Source organism: Cheilinus undulatus, linkage group 4, assembly GCF_018320785.1.
Source record: "Cheilinus undulatus linkage group 4, ASM1832078v1, whole genome shotgun sequence".
NCBI classification, from domain to species: Eukaryota; Metazoa; Chordata; class Actinopteri; order Labriformes; family Labridae; genus Cheilinus; species Cheilinus undulatus.
The window spans coordinates 11,904,218-11,924,646 of record NC_054868.1 but is presented as its reverse complement, the minus strand read 5'-3'; the positions used below and the strand labels follow the sequence as shown (position 1 = coordinate 11,924,646).

The window sequence follows — 20,429 nt, the reverse complement described above, 5'->3', positions numbered from 1 at the left end:
CTTTGAAGGACTCTTCTAAGAGCTGGTCGCCTGGCCAAACTGAGCAATCAGTGGATTAATGCCTTTGTAAGAGAGGTGACCAAGAACCTGATGGTCACTCTTGACTGAGCTCCAGAGATGCTGTGTGGAGGTCGAACAAAGTTCTAGAAGGACAAACATCACTGCAGCTCTCCACTGATCTGGGCTTTATGGCAGACTGGCTAAAGTTTTCACTTTCCTTCAATCTATTGGGATAATTGATCAACCAATGGTTGTGTAATGCATTGTCACACCCCTCTTGAACATCATATTTGTTTTCTTACTTTGGCAGGCCTAAAACAAGAAAAGAACTGGTTTGAAATAATTAAATTATGACTCTATGACTCAGAAGTAAGTTGCCCATAATCAAGCCTGTATCCGTTTATACATTGCAGAAGAAAAGATTTCCCCATACTGTATCTTTCAGCCCTTAAACTTTAAACTCATCCATCATAAAAAATATCCTTCAGGTTTCAGTAGATTACAATGATACAAATTACATTAAAAATTCAGCCTTTAAAAACACACACACAAAACACAACGACTGGAGGTCTTTGGCAGGTAAAGGGTTAAATGCTGAAACAAAGTTATCTTTTTTAGCTCTATAGCAAAGCAAAGGCTCAACAAACGCCCAAACATTACTGGGAAATACAAGAATTTGCTCTTAATATCTTCATATAATACACATGCACACACCCTTCCTCCCCGGCCTTCGACTGGGACAGTCAGACATAATCTTTATCATTAGCTGCTACCTAATACTCTGTTAAACTAATCAAAGGTTGAATCTTCTAGACTTTGACTGGCTAACAGATACTCACGCACTTCTTAGGCTTCCATCAGTCTCTCTGGGTAACAGATGGTCACACGTGTAAGCAGTGAATGAAAATATAAACAGTGAAATAAATGAATCACTTTAAATGTGATCAGGACTCTCACAAAACAGAGGATGCAGAACAGCTGGATGAGTGAATGGACAGCAGATAATTGAATGATATCATAGATGGGTGGAGTGAATGAGTGAATGAGCTCAGCAGGCCGTTAGGTCTGTCAGGGAGCAGATGTAGAAAGGAATCACCCCAGACAGACGTTGCTGCTGATGGCCATTAGCACCATCCATTAGTGAAAACAGGGCAGAGAGTGAGGAAGTGCAGAGAGGAGAGGGGAAGAAGGTATTAAAAAACTGACAGCAGTTCCCTGTGAGTTCCCAGGTTAAACATGATGAGACAAAACTAAATGAGAGTAAGACAGAAAACAGAGAGGTGTGACAAAGGTGAGTGAGGAAGAGGAGGGTTTGGTGATGAATGTAGTGACACAGACACAGCAATGTCTCCTGTGGGAATCTGGACTCATGAGCACATTATCCATCCATCTTTCTGTGAAAGCCACTCTTCTGCTTCTCTTGTTTGCATTCATCCTATCTGCCCCTCCTCACTTGTATCGCCTCCAAAGCTCGCTCTTCCTGTTTGCCTCGCTTTCAATATCTCCGCTCTCAAGTTACAGAGACACAAAGCAGCAGTGTGCCTACCTTTGTTAGGTTCAGAATAATCCAATTACGTCACCAGGGAGCTGATTTCTATAGTGAAATGATAAAACGCACGCCCCCCTCCAGGACGTTAATGGAGAAATAGTCATGCAAAAGGGATGCACAGCCAAATTTGTTTAACATCAAATTCTGCGGCAAAGCCATCACACACTTAATCTCAACTAATCCCACAAACAAGTGGCTTTGATTACCTTAACTGATGAAGTACAGAGGTCCAGTCATTCATTCTACTCTAGAAAAAATAGTGTTGAGGCTGCAAGACTATTCTGGTTTTGCAATCACAGCATTTCAACATAAGAAACCAAGAGAGAAAATGTAGGCAGATTTTTTTTACAGGTGTAACATTAGAGGCTGCTGGGAATATTATACCGTGCTCTCGTCCCACATTAATCACAGGACACTTTACATTTCTCATCCTGACACTTATCATGAGTTGCCCTTAGACGGTTCCATGCAATTCACACTACCTTTGTCTAAAGAATCTTTTAATCTTCATATACAACCATTTTAGGTGGCAGATTATGAAATGGATTTGTCAAGCTATTACAATTTTAATTGAGATTTACCCAAGAATCTCTATAGTTAACTGTGATCAAGCTCCCTTTTTTAAAATCCAATTGTTTTGCATTTAAAACAATTTTTGTTTCTTTTTTAAACCAAGGGCTAGGGATACAGGCTTGGAATGTGCTGGTGGTTAAATATGAATCAAGTGTTAACCATCATCAGAATTATGAGTTAGTTAAACCAATACTGAATGTTTCTTATCAGTTCAGGCCTACAATCCTGATCAAATGCTCCATCTAAACTGTGATGCAGCTGCCTTCCTATAGTAGCCTCTGTAACTGTTCTTAATGAACACTGTGTGGGTGTCACAATGCTATTTAATCCAGTGTAAACAACAGTGAACTTATAACAGTGATAGAATCTTGTAGGACTAGCTGGCTTGGTCCACTTTTAATCTTCAACTAGGATAAAGTTGTTCAGAGGCTGTACCAGGTTAACTCATTTAACCAACATGATGAGAGAAGGTTTTCAGCACAGGTATGTGGATTCTAACCTGCAAAGAGGATTGAAGGGTGGCAGGGCTAGCACTGTTAACATAAGCCACATCCTTTAAACCAACATTGCACCATTAGGATGTGAAGTTAGTCAAAAATACAGTGTGTTTACTTGACTTAAGATTTGTCAGCAAAATCAATTATGGGAATAGGATGAAAAATTTTTCACCCAGGAAGATGCATGATGCAGACATGCTTTTATTTTAAGAGGAACCTGAGGCAGATCAGAGATTATAACATTAACTTAATCACAAAAAAGGAACTTGTTACAGATTGGAAAATAACAAAGGGAAATTTAAAGTGAAATGTTTGGTGCTAATGACATTTAGCCTATCCACAGAGCTGTCTGTGAGCTCAGCCAGTTACCTTCCTCTGGCTGTAGGACTGCTAATTCTGCATCAGTCTGTGTCCTGAACCCAGGTGTAAAAGCTCTTGTTGTAGAAACTACAAGTGGATAAAAGTTTTGGCAGAGATTTTACCACTGACATCAGGTTTTTAGAAGGATTGTACAACTACAGTATGCACTGCCAGCTACTTGCACTACCTGGTGACCTGGATGTTGTTCCTGGCACAGTTACAACACAGTACCAATCTGGAAACCCCACTGAGGGGACAAGTGTAAGAAATAGCCTCAGTCAGCAAGTTCAATCCAAATGTATCAGCCTCACATTTCCCCTGGCTGAATTAATGTTTGAATATAAGGCCTTGTGTTAAACCCTCAGTTTCCAGTGACTCTAGAACAGCTGAAAAATTGAATTATGTACACCACCCACAGATATAATACAAGATTTAATCAGTTTATTTATAATCTTCCTGTTATCTATAATGCTATAAAAGTCAGATTTTTGTTAAAATTTGAAATAAAGAACATTTAACTGTCCTATTTTACTCCAGTCTTTTATGGAGCGAGCAGAGGGACAGATTGTACTGCTGTAGACAGTTAAAGCCTTTCAAAACGAGAAAAACTGATAGATTTGCTACTCTTGATCATAGTTGGGATTGGAGCTGGGAATTAAGACTTGAAATTGAAATTACAGTATTTTTCTGCTCTTTGCATAAATTGTATTACATTACCATTTTGTGAAATGAAAGAGAATCACACATGCAATGCAAATTCAAGTGCCTACCCCTCAAACAAGCCAATGATGTGATACTAAACTCATGTTTAAGAGTTCAATGCTTAATGTTCCCAGCTTGCAGACCAACTGAATCTGTGGTTTGAGCTTTTGTTTCTCCCCTGCTGAGTTTTGTCAAGCTCAACTGAAAACTTTCAATTTTTTGATATGACTGTTAAGCTTTTAAGTAACATACCATGGACTTTGTGAAGAACTTGTCAGGAATTGCGTGTTTTTCACTGACTTAACTAGGGCTCACGGAGTCACAATTAGTGGCAAATATACAGAATTACAGTATTGTTACAGTATCGAAAGCCACTTGTTTGACCACGAGTCACAGTCACAGCCTGCTTCTTTTAATACTCCTGGACTTGGAACAAATCAGTCATTGGTTGAAACACAACTTTAATCTTTTGTTAAAGCTGTTTTAGAGGAGATGCAAACTGCTGCAGGGCTCAAGACAAACCAGGCTGAGCTATAGTCTGTGTTGAGGCTCCAGAGGGACTGACAGAGACAATCCAAAGAAAGCACAATCTCAAAATGAGGGGTCACAATCTGCAGACTGTTATGTACTGGTAGATCCCAATAGGACCTTGTAACTTGATGTACATAGTAATGTAATAGTGATATTGTAACTTTTTTGTTTTTCTATTTGGCTGAAAAATTTGTTGAAGGAAAATTTTACATATAGCAATATTATATATATATATATATATATATATATATATATATATATATATATATATAATATATAATATATATATCATATGGTAATAATCAATATAGAAATTTAAACTTTTAACCCTTTAAAGCTACTTTTTAACCATTTTGGACTTATTTTCTCAAAAAGCTTGTAAAACATCAACCCTGGTGCACAGTCAAGCTCTAAACATCCTTTTATCAGAACAACGTGGGTGTTAAGAATATGTGTGCTGCAGTAATGTCACTTGTTTTGAAATAAAGTTATGGGACTGTAAAGACCAAAGAAAAAACTAAATGCATATTACAACTAAAGATCTCTATGTTTGACACAGTAAACAAAATGACTCAGACTTTTTTGGCACAAACTTGTTAGAAGTGAGTTTACACAAATACACAGAGTGCAGCAACGTAGTACAGTCCCCTATAGAGTATGCATTTATGTACAAGCATACTAGTACACGGTCCTGGTGGAGTTTGTTGTTGCTGTATTTTATTTTATTTTATTGGCAGGGTGGCATTCTCCACGATGGATGTTGTTGCTGTAAATCTCCAAGCAATGAGGTGTTTTTAGAATAGATGTTTCCTAATACTGAGGCTGGAGGTGGGCAGGGTAATAAGTGCTGCGGAGAAATACTCAAACACTCACAAGCTGACTGATGGGGCTGCAGCAGCACTTACAGATTATCCCCTGCAGCCCACACTTCACTTCTCACTTGTAAATTCATTCCTTCTCTATGACACCGCTTCTCGCTTTATGTTACTTTTTTTATTTGTATCACATACTTTGAGAAAGTACATGAAAGATTTTAAATGAATCCCAGTGAAAGAAGCAGCTGGGCCCTGTATCATAGCCAGGATTGAGGCTCCTACAAACAAATATGAGCTGGCCCTCTTTTATAGGCTGGAATATTATTGAGGGTTACGTGTTAATTCTTGCACATTTCTGTTTTAAGGGCAGCCTGAAATGCTTTTAAACTGTACTGAATTTTTAAATGTCGCAGCTTTTCTTCACTTTACAGTGCTGATGGTCACCCATGATGCTCCACAGCCAACCAAATCCTTAAGCCAGACCTGGCTCACAAGTAAACACTGAAACACCCAGAGGGGTATGCAGACAGCAAAGTTTAACAAGGGATAAATGAAGCAGGTCAGAGAAAGTGGAGACCATCTGCGCACCAAATAGAGAAGAAGGGGCTTTTCTTTAAAAATGGATGGACGGTTACATGTTCATTCTCCTCCACACTAAGGACAGTTAAACTAGTATGTCTTCTATATTTCAGTACCGTCACAGTCATTAATACATTTATGTCAAACATCACTATGAGACAGAGCACACGTCTTTCAGCAATAATCCTGACTAATGTCACATCTGAGGTCTGATACAGATGAGAACAAAATTACTAGCCCCCCCATGGAAATTTCATTTGTCCCCCAAGTATGTGCTCTTAAAAAGAGCAAGGAATTTTTAGCACAGCTTTTCCAAACATCCTAGTTTTATTTTGGATGCTTACATTATTTTACTGTAGATACGGAAACAAAATTATTTTGCAAAAAAAAGAAAACAAAAGAGACACTCAGGTCTTAGCCGCTCTGATCTTGATAGTCAGTTCACTCCTTTTGTGCTGGATGACAGCCTGCAGATGTTGGTTGTAGTTTTCAGCAAGACTCAGACACGTCTCCTAACAAATCCCAGCCCATTCTTCTTTGATCGTCTTCATGGACTTTGATCTTCAGTTCACCTCACAGATGATCAGTGGTCAGGGTTTTTATGTTCCCTTTGGATTTCTGGAGGTAGTTCTTCACCAGGAGCCACGTATGTTTTGGGTCCTTGTCGTGTTGGAAGACAAAGTGATGACCCAGACTCAGTTTTGGTGCTGAATGCTTGAGGTTTTCTTTCAAGATCTTCACATATCCTTCTTTCTCCATGACTCCTTTTGCCTTTACGAGACTCCCAGTGAAGCATCTCCACACGATAAAAATCCCCTGTCATGTTTCACTGTGGGGTCAGTGTTTTTTGAGTTATACACCTCACCTGTCTTTCTCCAAACATAATCACCGTCTCTATGGCCAAAAAGCTCTTGTTTGGTCTCATCTGACCGAAGCACATGCTTCCAGTCTGCATAATCTTTTTCCAGGTTGTCCTTAGCATTAGCTTAGCTATCTTCTCAGCAGAAGTGAAGTTTTTCCTGGTCTAAATCCTTGCAATCCATTCCTGTGAAGGACTCTCCAGTAATGATTGTCTTCATTGAGACTGTAATTCCTGACTTGGCTAAGTCCTTCTCTAGTGTTTTGGCAGTTCTTCTGAGGTCTTTAGACACGTCTCTCGCTAGTTTTCTTTCCAAAGGCTCTGGAATCTTTCTCTTTCTACCTCTGCGAGGCTTGTTCTGTCTTGTGAGGCTTTTACTGAATTTCTTGATGATACTTCTCACTCCAGTTCTTGACCCTTTGAAATGCTGTGATAACTTTGTATATCCTTCTTTTTTTAAGTCTCTTTTGTTTTGGCCATGATGCTGACCAAAGTTTTTTTTCTGTATTTAAATTAAAAGATAACTGTCAGTTTTGACTAGATTTTACGAGCCTAGAGCATTAAAAAAGTTAGTTAATTAAATGGACAGCAAAGGTTTTTGCTATGGCTCAACAAAAAGGTCAGGGGCTAATAATTTTGACCCTGGTAGTTTTTTTTTAATATTAATTTCTTTTTCTGTGTGCAAAGAAAAATAATGTGAACATCCTAAAAATTCCTTGCTTTGTTTAACAGCACCTGGAAAATACTTTAAAAAAAGTGACATTTTCATAGGGAGGCTTATAATTTTGTCCCTATCCGTATGACCCATCAAAATCCTCTGATTTAAAATGTTTACAAGACAAGCTGTAGATTTTTGTTTTTCACAAACTGAGAAAGTGTGAGGAAATGAAAGACAAAAGCAGCTGTGATTTGTTTTAATTTTTCAAACTGTATCCTATTTTAAATGCTCTTTTAGCCCACTTGAAACAAAATAATATGTTACAATATTTTATCTTTATAATCTTGAAGCATCTTAGAAATAAAGGTCTGACTCCTGATATTAAGCCTCTTTCATATTTCTGTAATTTTAGCCTGGCTAATGAGGATTTACATTATACATGTATAAATGCTTTGATTCATTATTTGGAGAAAAAAAAAACTAGCATGGTTAGAAAATGTCTAAGGACTAATAATACTCTTTTGTCATCCCACAACCACAGCTTATGAATGTGTGTTTTTACAAACAGCTTTATAATTTTGGTACAAACATGCCAAAAAAATTTCTGTGCGCTAACTTTTTATCAAGCTTAGCGTAAGATGATGCAGGAAGACTGTTTCTCCATTCATCCTTTCATTCATTAATAATCACTCATTCACGTGTCTCCCTTTCCCTGCTCTCTCTGTTTTCCTGCTCTGGTAATCAGCTGGTTTGGGCGTCTACTCACTTTAGTCCTAAACCAATCCCATTCTGCCACGCTCTCTCTTGATCCAATCATCCTGTGGCTGTCATATTTTATAATCTGTTCTCCTCTACTCTGCAGTCAGAATGTTGTTTCAGTGCAACCACTACAACACTAATCTACCTCAGCCCTCACTGTTACATCTCATCTATGCCTGGGTCCAGGTCCTCAGAGGGTCTACTCCTTATCTCATCCTACATCTTTACATTACCAGCACCAGTGTCTAGACTCCATGCGGGGGAATCCTATCCTGCTGTCAACCTCACAACCCCTTCAAGCTCATGAAGACATTACAATGGAGTCTGTTCAATGAAGACATTTCACTTTTCCATACTTGCAAAATAAATTCTTATTTACTCATATTAAGTCTTTCCTAATTCATTCTTAAATCTACCTGTAATGCAATCCTTCTCATGTAACTGATACACATAATAAACCGTTACAAAGCCTGTGATTAATTAGCTTAGTTCTTTTATCAGTTGATGACACTAAAATAGGGGCTGCATGTCAGTGCAGGGGTTAGTGCTGTTGCCTCACAGCAAGAAGAATCCTGGTTTGCTTCCCGGTCTGGGTCTTTCTGTGTGGAGTTTGCATGTTCTCCCCATGCATGCATGAGTTCTCTCCAGGTACTCTGGCTTCCTCCCACCGCCAAAAACATGCTTGTTAGATTAATTGGTGACTCTAAAATTGGTCATAGGTGTGAATGTGAGCATGCCTGGTTGTCTGTCTCTATATGTCAGCCCTGCTGACTGATGACCAGTCAGAAGGTAGGCAGGCACAGTGTCAGTAGATGGATCCAGTCATAGGTTCAGTTTAATACAGCGCCAGCCACAGCCACGAGAGGAAGCCTCTCTGCCACTAACAACGACAACAACAGTGAGTTATTCCTCCACGTCCCACACAGGTGAACAGAACAGGTACTGGTGTCTCCCACCACTTTACCCACAGAGCCAACGCTGAACCAACTGGACTTGTTAAACCTGAATGCTAAAGGTTCACCAAACAGTCATAACAGCATACACTCACAATATAACCAAGCACCTCAGTGACAAACACACAGACCTGTCTGAAAAGAACAAAGCACAACAGCTGAGCACAAAAGCTAGATGGCTACCCCGTAGGATGATGATGGGCTGCTCAATTGTGTCCGCAGCATGTCACTATCACCCCCACCCTGCAGAAGTAAAAGCCTGACAGGCATACAGGAAAACATGAGCTGCAAAATGACAAATTTATGACGCTTCAGTTATGAGATGTCTTGTTTAGGTCCTTTTTAAAAAACTGAAATGCTAGTAAGCTTACAATAGGGCTTGCAGCTTATGTTACATGTCATTATCGTGGCTGTTTATAGCATAAGATTTAACGGTCAGTTAAAATGACAAAAAGTCACTCTCCCTCTTTGAACCTACGAGTGCAAAGACTGAACATAAGGCCCCAGATAAACACACAAAAATGTGATTTAATTAGTGGACCAACATGTTAGCATAAAAGGCCTACTTATAGATTCTGATAGTCTATCCTATTTATAGCAGCAAAGGCCTCAAAAATATATTTTAAGTACTAAATGTTATGAAATCAAATGTAGATGCACATTTGATCCAAATAGAAACTACCAGCAGATTAACTACAAGCCTTGATGTATATGATAATAGGTATTACAGGTATTTTCAAACTGAACTCTGTAAACTCAGTGAGTCTCCTAGTTTTGCACAAGCACACTGTGTGAGAATAAATGGATATAATTATGCATAAGTTTTAGACATGTAGGATGAATAGCTCAGTGGTTCACATCGCTGACTTACAAGAGATTGGGGTTTGTTGACACCGATGTGTGTGGCTCAGCAGCTAAGGTCAAGCCTGACGGCTTCTCTTTTGTCAGGGCTTCTCCACCCCTAGTAATATACCCAGAGACCACCAGCATTTTTCAGGCCCATGGGAAATCCAGAGCATGACAAGGGGCTACCTTAGGCCATCTATGCTTGCCAGATACGCTCTGAGGGTGTGGATTTTGTCATTTTTTCAACAAATTATTTTCCCATGCCAAGTTATATGCAAGGATATCCAGAGCACAACCTGGGTTGTGTCAATTCTCCTTGTGGTGCCCTATGGCATTTAATTTTCCACATCTACACCTTACTTTAACCTCAAATTTTGGCCCAAACATGCCTAAAAGTACTGCACAGTTATGTAGAGTGCCAAATACTTGATGACAGATTAAGGCGGAGTTAATATTGAATAACCAAAACTGTATTTAAATGTTTTTTTTTTATATTTTTAGTTTTGAGTATTGTGATACTAAACTTGGTATCAGAGTTCTAATTTTGGAATTGTGACAACACTGGATGCTCACACGTTTATTCAGAACTTTTGCATAAAGCTCAATCACACAGACATACACTTACACACAGGGCAGGCAAATGGGATTACAGAGTGTGTCTGCAGGCTGGGACAGGGACTTTGTGCGTCACTCCCGCTGAGCCAGATTACACTGAGCTTCACTGAAACCGTACAGGTTTGGTTGAGGTTACAGACATACTAAAGCTACAGCACACACTGTCTATATCTGCTTTACAACTCACATAATGCACTACTGTCTTACTCTTGCCCAGTGCCACACTCTTGATTCTCAAATGCTGTCTTCTTCTAATTTTTCTGCAAACACAGTCTGTTTCACATCTGTTTACTGAATCAGAAATACTGACACACACATACACACACCTGCTCTCTGCCCTGTGTATCAGGGCTCCATGAAGGCGCCAGTTACAGCCCCGCTCTGCTTTCTCTCCGTCCATCGCTCTGCTGAAGAGGAGCAGCGTGACGTGCCTTCATCTCCTAGAGGGAAACACAACGTCAGAATAAATGCTTGTTGTAGGCTGAATCACAGAGTTAAAATATTCTGGCAGAGACAAAAATAGCCACTCAGATTGATGGATGGACACTTATGAAGACAGTCAAAATAAATATGTAGACAGCATGGAAATGACATTTCATTTCAATGCACATAAATTTTATGTGAAAGAACAGAGGGACAAAAAGAGAGGAGTGAACAATAGTGAGTGTGGCGATTCTTTTTATCCACACGCGCACACCAAACAACAAGGCAACATCATGGGGGGGTAGGGGAGTGCAGAGACTGACTGGAGCCAGGATGAGAGGAGCAAGCATAAAGATGAAGAGATGAAACTATTAGAGGGAAAAGACAAAGTGAAGATAGGCCAAATGACAAAAAGATGCACTTTGTCAGCAGACTGGAATGACAGACACAGATGATAAGAGAGGGGTTCCGAAAATGAAGTTAGGAAATGAGGGTAGACAGTGAGGGAAGGCAAAGACTGAGACTGAAGAGGCAAAAAAAAAAAAAAAAGACAGCAGGGCTCCCTGCAGCAGGATGGGCCTGCCTGGGCCGCTTGTGCTGTTTGTGGAGTCCCACTTGCCCCCGCTCTGCTCCAAACACCATGCATATTTAATGAGGCCCTTACAAAGCCCTGGGAAAAGAGATGCTGGGAACTCTTGTGTCCCTCCCCTTCTACCTTTGCCTTCCCCTCCTCTCAAATCCTCACCTCTTGGTACTTTTCTTTGATAAGTTTTCCTCTGTTTCATCTCGTCCTACTGTTCTAAACACCTCTGTCTGGATTAACTTGTTAGTTTTTAAAGCACAACAGTGTCCTGCAGTTCCTCTGTGTGTTCAGCTAAAGTGGGTAGTTAAACAGTCAACAAAGCTAACTTATCAGCAGGTGTGAGGGTTTTCTTAATTTAAGTCATGTGCATTTTAAACAGACTGCCTTATCTTTAAATAACATCGTCTGGGAGAATCAGCTGTGTTCTTTCAGCTATAAAGAAAGTGCATGCACGTGTGAGGCTTTTTTCTCTTTCTCTATTGCATCCATTCGTATTCACAAACAAATAGAGGCACATGCTCCTTATGACTGTGCATGTGTGTCTTTGCAGCTACACTGTTTGGTTTTATGAGTGTATGTAGGCCTATGTTTTTATTATGTGAACGAGTGTTTGAAGTTTGTGTGAATGTGTGCATGCATTTGTGCATGTTAGTCAGAGTGCTGCGTGCATCAATAATGTATTTAGATAATGCAGCCGCTTCACTCTACCAGGAACAACTAACAGGCGTCCTGAAGCATAGAGAGAGACAGAGAATGAGGGGGAAAGAAAAAGAGAAATTGAGGCAAAGAGGGAGAAAAAGGAAAACTCGGGTGGAAGGCTTTATAAAAAAGAAATTGATGCATGCAGGCTGAAGAAATAACAAGCAGGGAAACCTTAACACATGTCACACCTGAGTAGGGATGGTACCTTTCACATTTGAAACAGTATGGTACTGATTCCCGGTACCTGTGAACCGATACCAGTATAAAACGGTACCCATTTTCGGTACTTTTGAGTGTGAATAATATGCAATAATAAATGTTATATAACCTCAAACTTTATGAATTTTCAATATCAAAACACTATCAAATATCAGTGTTTAAAAAAAGTGTTAAGAAAAAATTACTCCAAAATGGAAAACAGCCTCCCATTCCTCGAATTTACCCTCTCAGAAAAATGTGCGTTGGGGTCCATGGAGGGAGAAAAGTTTAAAACAAATGAGCAATGAGTATGGAGTCAAAATAACCAAATAAATAATGGTATAAAATTTTACCAGTTAAAGTATTACAAATGAAAGAAAACAAACTACTTCCTCTGCCATGAACTACGTGTACTGCACATCTTCTTTCCTCATGCAGTTCTTTTTCCAACAAAACTAACACGTCATCTTTCCCTGGTAAGAGCAGAGTCCACTTCTCATTCATCAACCAATCACATGACCGTCCACGCAGAAGCATAAACATCACACACAGGGTCCTTTACGTTATATTTGTATTTACTGCAAAAAGTTAACAAAGTGGCAAATTGTTTCATTCTGCGATGAAATAAGCAGTGAGGACGAGCCTGTGGCTCTGTCACTTCTTCAAAATCACTCTGGATCCATCCTGACAGAGCACTTAATACGGCACCAGCTGCGCCAAGTTAGAGATGGAGATCAACTTTTATGACACACTCACACTAGGCAGTCAGCATCGTGGCTTAATCCAGTCTCTGTGAGGTGACTGAGCAAACAAACGTGTCTCTTTATCTACTATCTTTCCATGGTTGATATCCACATCATAAACGGGCAAATCATAGTGTTTAAAGTGAGGATTCAGTACGAGAGAGAGAGAGAGAGAGAGAGAGAGAGAGAGAGAGAGAGAGAGAGAGAGGAAGGCAAACAAGCAGGAAACAGCAGGAGCCATCAGCCATGCTTGTTTCGTTGATTCAGTTAGTTGCTACCGACGTCATTACTCACATGCATGCAATGCTGCGTTCGTGTCCGGCATGGAATTGACTACTCTTCCACTCTCTTGCAGTCACAAGAATGCGTTTAGGTACCAAAACATGGTACCGTTTGATTTTATGTGAATTGGTACTCGGTAGTACTGACAGAATTCGGTTGGTGCCTATAAAAGTACTGAATTCGGTACCCATCCCTACACCTGAGTGTGTCAAACCTCAGAGCATTCAAAAATTGCTGATGGGAATAAGGGGAAAGGCTTAATCAGGCTGAATCAGGAAATGTTTGTATTAGGACCTTGTCCTTTATGTTGCATTAGAATACAACTAAGTGTGAGCAGTCATTATTTTAAGTTTATATTTTTAATATTTAACTCAAAGTTAAAATATTTTCAAGTACACTGTGCCACAGACTATTAAAAAATCTGATTTTACACAGAGCTGTCATAATTGTACCAATTCACCACTTTTCCTGTTTTTCTTTGGGATTATTTTCAACCACACAAGAAATATTTTCAAGCAAACAAAGTCCACATGCTTACTTTAATGAACAATGAGAAGTCAAGCTGCCCCCATCACATATTTTTGCTACAGATACCGATAACAATAATCTATGAATATGATTATACCAATGATAGAGATTAAACTTTGAATTTTTGACATAGCATCTGGTTTGGCAGGTGGCCAGTCTGCTTAGCTTTGCAGTGTATTGGGACTCCATACAGGTGGCAGTATAACATGATAAAAGCACCTCAAAAGTCACTCAAAATCATGTTTTTATGTACAGAGTTCAACAGAACAACATATAAAAAACAAGAGAAATGTTGACTTCATTCATTCATTTCTGTGAATAAACCCATCATTTCTTGAATGAAACTATGACAAAAATTACTAGCCAACTACTTTTTTTCCACAGTTTGACAGGGCTAAAAATAGATCTTTGGTGAAAACAAAAAAGTTGGTTTAAAGTTTAAAAAAACATAAGAAAATACAAAAATACATTTTATTTTTTCCCATGGAGACTAAAAAGCAGGATATTTGGACAGGATATTTATGAATTGTGCATACAAGGTATACTATATGGCCAAAAGTTTTCGGCCACCAGACCATCACACCAACAAGGATTGTAATGACATTGTATTCAAATACATGGACTTAAATATGGAGTTTACCCCCATTTTGCAGACATAAACTCCTATAAACTATTTTTTTGTGAAAATTTGTGCATTAATGAGTTCATGCACTAATGTTGGACAAGAAAAGAAAAGGGCCTTCCTCAAACCAACAAAGATGGAAGCATAGCATTGTCCAAAATGTCTTGGTATGCTGAAGCATTAAGATTGCCTTTCACTGGAGATAAGAGGCCTAGCCCAAATCCTGAAAAACAGCCCCATACCATTTTCCCTCCTTCACCAAATTTCACAGTTGGCCCAGTGCAGTCAGGCAAGCAACGTTCTCTGGGCATCAGCCAAACCCAGACTGGTCCATCTGACTGCCATACAAAGAAACGTGATTCGTAACTCCACTGAACACGTTTCCACTGCTCCAGTTTGTTGTCACTGCATGGTTTTTGTGCTTACAATGATGCCAATGGAAGTTTATAACTCTTCAGCTATGGAATCAGCAGAGCATTGGTGACTTTAATGCACAATGCACCTTAGCAGTCCTTGACCATGATTTGTGATTGATGTGGTCGTCCAATTCATGGTTGAATTGCTGTTGCTCCTTAATGCTTCCACTTCTAATATCATTTACTGTTGACTGTGGAATGTCCAGCAGCGATGAAATTTCACAAACCGTCTTATTGCAAATATGGCACCCATCACAGTACCACACTTGAAGTCACTGAGCTCTTCAGAACAACCCTTTTTGTATCACAAATGTTTACAACTGTAGACTGCATGGCTAGGTGCTTGATACTCTATACCTGTGGCAACGGTGCATAAAATCAATTGAAACACCTGAATTTAGTAATTAACAGGTGTGGCCAAATACCTTTATTTTTTTAGCTTTAGGTTTTACCTCAACTACTTTGAGTTGAGGAGGATGATTCACCCAGAGCAGCTGTGGTGAGAGATGAGGTTTGTAAAACCAATAATCAAATGTGCTGCATTTTGGTTTGATGTGATTCACATGCTTATATACTTGCATCTTATGGCTCGCCATTCTATTAGTCTATATAATTGTATTACACACACAGAGTGCTTTTCTCTGCTGCCAACACCAGGGAAAATGCAACAGGAGTCTGTTGCACTTCAACCCCTTTATAGGTGAAGGACCAGAGTTGTATGTGCCATGCCTCCTTAGCAGCATCAAAATGATTTGAGAGTGATGAATATGCAGATAAAACATGACTTACATATGTTGTCTTCATCTCAGTCACAGACAATATTTAGATAACATTTATGATTAATGTTTGCAAATTAAAGATCACTTTAAACAGTAGAATGGTGATATCCACTTAGGTGGCATAATTCAATGGAAAATTTATGTGAACCAAATAATGTTTTAATTACGGCTGTCAAGACTAGTCACATATATCACATATATATATAAGTTAATTTATATCCACAACTAGTGCATTTTTTTTTAAATATTTAATTGCTATTCAAAAAAAAAATCTGTCCCATTTGACAAAATTGGTTAAGCCACTGCAGCCCTGCAGCCAGTGATTAAAACTAGACCACCACTGTTACTGTTTCATTTCACTTAAAAACTCACAGACAACTCAGAAAACAAGTCACCTTGTGGTAAAAACCATGTACCTTTTAACTGTTCCCTAATATCCTTTCCAATCCATAACAAGTTCCTTTTTCTGTGGTTAAGTTCACATTATAATCCTTATCTAACTATAAAAGCAGGTCTGTATCCAAACAGGAAGTCAATTCCTCTTAGTTTAAGACAGTGGAAAAACCTAAACTGGCACAAAAAACTGATTTAAATGTGGTAAAAAGGATGCTATTAATCATGATTAGATACAAAAATTTAAATCTTTTGACAAACTAATTTTAATAAATGATAATCAATCAATGTTCAATAATTTATTGCATCTTTCAAGGGTATTATTTTGCCAGTAAACTTTTAATATTGTGTTCTTGTTTTGTGTTTGATGTGAATCATTTGCGTTCACAGATGTATTTTTGAGAGTTGTGTTTCATAGCCAGTGCCCTCAGTGTTTGGAAAATAAAGCAGTGGTGCAAAAAAACGCTGTTTCTTGAGTGGCTGAAATGTCAGGAAGACAACCTGTTGTACCTGTAACTCAGGAGGCTAAAGACTCATCTCTACCTTTTCATCTGTTCCAGGTTGATCTCAAATTAGTTTTAGACAGTAGGTCAATATGGTTGATTGTTGTGGACTGGCTATAGCAGTCCCTTCCAGTAACCAAATGGGTGACATCATTGGGACTTTTCTTTCTACAGTCCTTGGTTGTTCATAACCTGTACTTGTTAACTTAAGTTAAAAGTTAAAAATGAATTGAAACAGTGTTTCATTGTTTGTTTGTTTTTTTATTTATTCCACCAAAGTGGTCACCAAAGTGGCATACATGCCATTTTCTTATTAGACAAACATATTTGAAAGTCAGTTAAGATAATACGAATACATTTCCGCAAGTCAGTCATTTCCTCAGATGGACTTCATGCTATTCTCTATCTCTATTATTAACTGACTCTGTTATAGGGGTGTAAAGGTACGTGTACTTGTACTGTACAGATTTGGTACAGGCGTGTACCGAATGGATACATGTGGAACGAAGCTCACATACTGACAGAAAACCAGAGCGCAACTCACTGTCAGACTGTCCTGGCAACCACACAACCACAGCAAACTACAGCAACAGCCTGAATATTCCCAGATAAAAGTGTCCTGTTCAGGAACACTTTGTTGCCCAGTAAAATACAACAGTGGACAAAGACAACAACAGTAGCGCTGACATTATTCAGCAGCTGTGTCTCTGACAGCACGTCCTCCAGCGGACCAATCAAAGCATTCTAAAAAGCATCACTCAAACAAAAACATCACTGTAACGAGGAGGACCAAGAAAAATTCTCACCAGCCAGTTATTAATTTCCTATTCTTTAAGATCGTTCCTATTATAACAATGGTGCTCCGGCTCTGTGAATAAAATTCATTCTACCTTCAACTGTCAGCCTCGGAGGAGGGGGAGAGCGGACTCCATCATGTCAGCAGCTGCGTCATGGGTAAAGTTATCCTCAGATTTCACATGGCTCTAACATCTTTATCCAGCAAGATGGGCCGTGAAAGTCCCCCAATTTTGTAGTAGGTCCCACTGGTTAAAAAGTAATCCAATGCTGAAGTCCATGTTGAAATCAGCAGGATAGACGTTAATCAGCATACTTAACAAGCTAACGTAGGATGATGCGTTCAAGTTGGCTGGGATATTTTAGTGTTTAAAGAATTGATATAAATATGTCAATATATAAATGAAAATAACCTAGTAATTCAAAAGTGTATTTATTTATTAATATTTTTAATCATTGAGGAACCTTTGGAAAGAGGTTGCAGCATTATCAATTACTTAAACTTACTTAACTGAAATTTTTCTGTACCGTTACACCCCCTACTCCCGGGCTGCAGGACTCTGTGCTTACTCATTATCTCACCATCAGAGGTATTGAGAGCATCTCCCCGTGTTTCTTCTTGTGAGTGTGAAAGTTAAAGGTCATATAATCATTGTCCAATATATTTCTTGATTACATTTTTTGAGAATAACCAGTTGCCCCAGGATTTAAGATTATTGGTGCTGAAAAGCATTAACCAGTGTTTCTTGTTGTCCTTTTGGTGATCTTTGTTTTTTAATCTGAAGATACATTTCTCAGTCTCCCTAGAAGTTTGTGTTCATTTCAGCTGCACGGCAGCAGTGGTTTTAGGATTCAAACCAGGCACTCTCTTCCAAAAGCACAGGTATCTAGAAATTGAATGACCAGATTCTGATCTAATGTATCATCTGTAAAGTGACTTCACCACCATTTTGTTTACTGACTCAGCATTCTGTAACAGCTCTTGGATAGTTGCTCCCCCTGACCAAGACTCATGTAAAGATGCTGCAAAGATTAAGATAATGGATGTTATCTTTCCAGGCAGTTTACCTACTTATGTACTCTCAGTATTGCTCAAAGTATTTATATACTTATACAGGCAGCACATCTCTGTCATCTTCCATTTACCAAAGGCGAAACAAAAATACTCTAGTTGAAGCCATTGCAGCTGGCTGGAGGAACCAAGAAATAAACATCACACTCCTGCTTTTTAAAGCACGCATGTAACTGATAAAACATCAAAATCCCTCAGGTTGGAACAGTGTTCAGCAGAACAGTTTTGTGTCAGTTGGGAGCACACACTCATGAAAAACAATCACCGTATTGACTGTTCCTTCCTAATCTGGTTTAGGAGGCTGCAAGCAGCTGCATTTGTCAACAGAGCTGTCAGTAATGACATGACATCAGCGTGTTTTTGCATCCAATAACCAACTCAACCAACACTACTCAAATAACCAACACCTAAATATAAGCAAACATAATAACTGTCACTATCTCTTCTTTGTTTGATCAGAAAAAATTAATATTGTACACATGTTGTTAGAAAAGCCTGAAAAAGTGATTTTTGCATATGTCCCTTTTAAGAGTGTTGTATTTAAAGAAGCAGTAGTATGCGCCCACTTTCATTCACTTTTTCCTCGACAATACATCCATTAGCAATATATCTGTGGAAGATTCTGTCATTTCCCATTTGCTTCAAGTACTACATATCTAAACCTAGCAATAAATCCATTAGCAATATGGCTGTCAATGCAGAAATCTGAGCCTCACTTCAATGTTTGTGCTGTCTGCTTGGGGTTATACTCACACTTTGAATACCAAAGACCATTGCAAGCTTCAGACTGAAAGAGTGATGAAGGAAGAACAGCGACAGAGCACTCTGGGTTATGTTTTTCATATTTCAGAAATTACAGATGATTGAATAATGATTAGAGAGTTGATATGTTTGTAGGTAGCAATTTGAAATTCATTCACCAATGCATCCATTATCTTTGCTGCTTACTCCATTCATGGCTTTGGGTCGATTCCAGCTGTCACTGGGAGAGAGACATTGTACACTGTGAATTGGAGATTTAAATCAAATCACTGGTTCACAAGTGATCGTTCTATAGTTTTTGAATACCTTTGAATTGCTAGCCAGTAAGTTTTAAGCAACTCAGCACTGCGACAAACTACACTAAACCAAACTGCAGCACTTTTAATAGTCATCTATGTGTTTATATATATGTATATGTACAAGTAGCTTATAAGTAGAAAGCTGTTCTTTAATCGAAGTAATTCACAACAGCATAGAAACTGACAAGCTACTGATTTTGTAAACCAAATAGTTGTGGTTCTTTGGATTTGCTGTTACATTATTTGGTAACGTGCTTTTATCAGTAGATGTAATTGGAGATTTGACGATATTTCAATTTCATATCACAACGACCATGGCCTATGAACATGGTTATCAGTATGATCCTGGCATTGATAAAATTTACATGTACAGATTCATCATTTTAGATCATTTCAACAAAATCTGACATTAAAAACACTATAAATCAAATAAGCAGCACAGGCACTAGCCAATATACTTCTGGTGTTTGTAAAAACATTAAAGCAATAATGAAAAGTTAAGAAAATGTGGATAAGCAAAGGTACTTTGTAAATAACACTGTCAATGATATTAACTTGAACCACATGCCTAAAATAATATATTATCCATTATTTTTACATTTGATGGGATAGAAAACTACCAGTTACCAGGAAAAAACAGATGTACAAGTCACATTTCCTTATCAATACCACTTTTGATACTTCTCTCTTGTGTAGTGGAAAGACCAACGACAACCTGTTTTAAACAGAGGTGTGAAAGATGAGACTTTGAGTTACAAAGTTAAAAAGGTCATAATTATATCTGTTAAATCTATTTTATACTGCTAAAACCAGCATATCTCTCTTCCTCACCTCTGTATTTATTCAAATTTCTTATTTTGAACTAAGGGGAACAGCTTGAAAAGTTCGGGAGTGCTTTTCATAGACTTTTTGAGCCGAGGAGGAGCAGAAAAATCCAGTGTGGATACGACAGTCTGGGTTTTTTCCCCATGAAGCCGGCAGTCTAAGGTAGGCTACTACACATTGGTTTAATTTGATTCATAATGCTGATGTG

The 20,429-nt window shown here is 38.6% G+C and overlaps 1 protein-coding gene across 1 annotated transcript in view; it reads right to left on the bottom strand.

Annotated features, from left to right (window-relative positions):
- The window catches only part of LOC121507924 (FERM and PDZ domain-containing protein 1), a 77,138-nt gene that overhangs the window by 45,229 nt on the left and 11,480 nt on the right, over positions 1 to 20,429 (bottom strand). Inside the window, exon 2 of the mRNA XM_041784323.1 lies at positions 10,623 to 10,736. The gene's annotated coding sequence lies outside the window, so the exon portion shown is untranslated. The remainder of the gene's footprint in view (positions 1 to 10,622; positions 10,737 to 20,429) is intronic.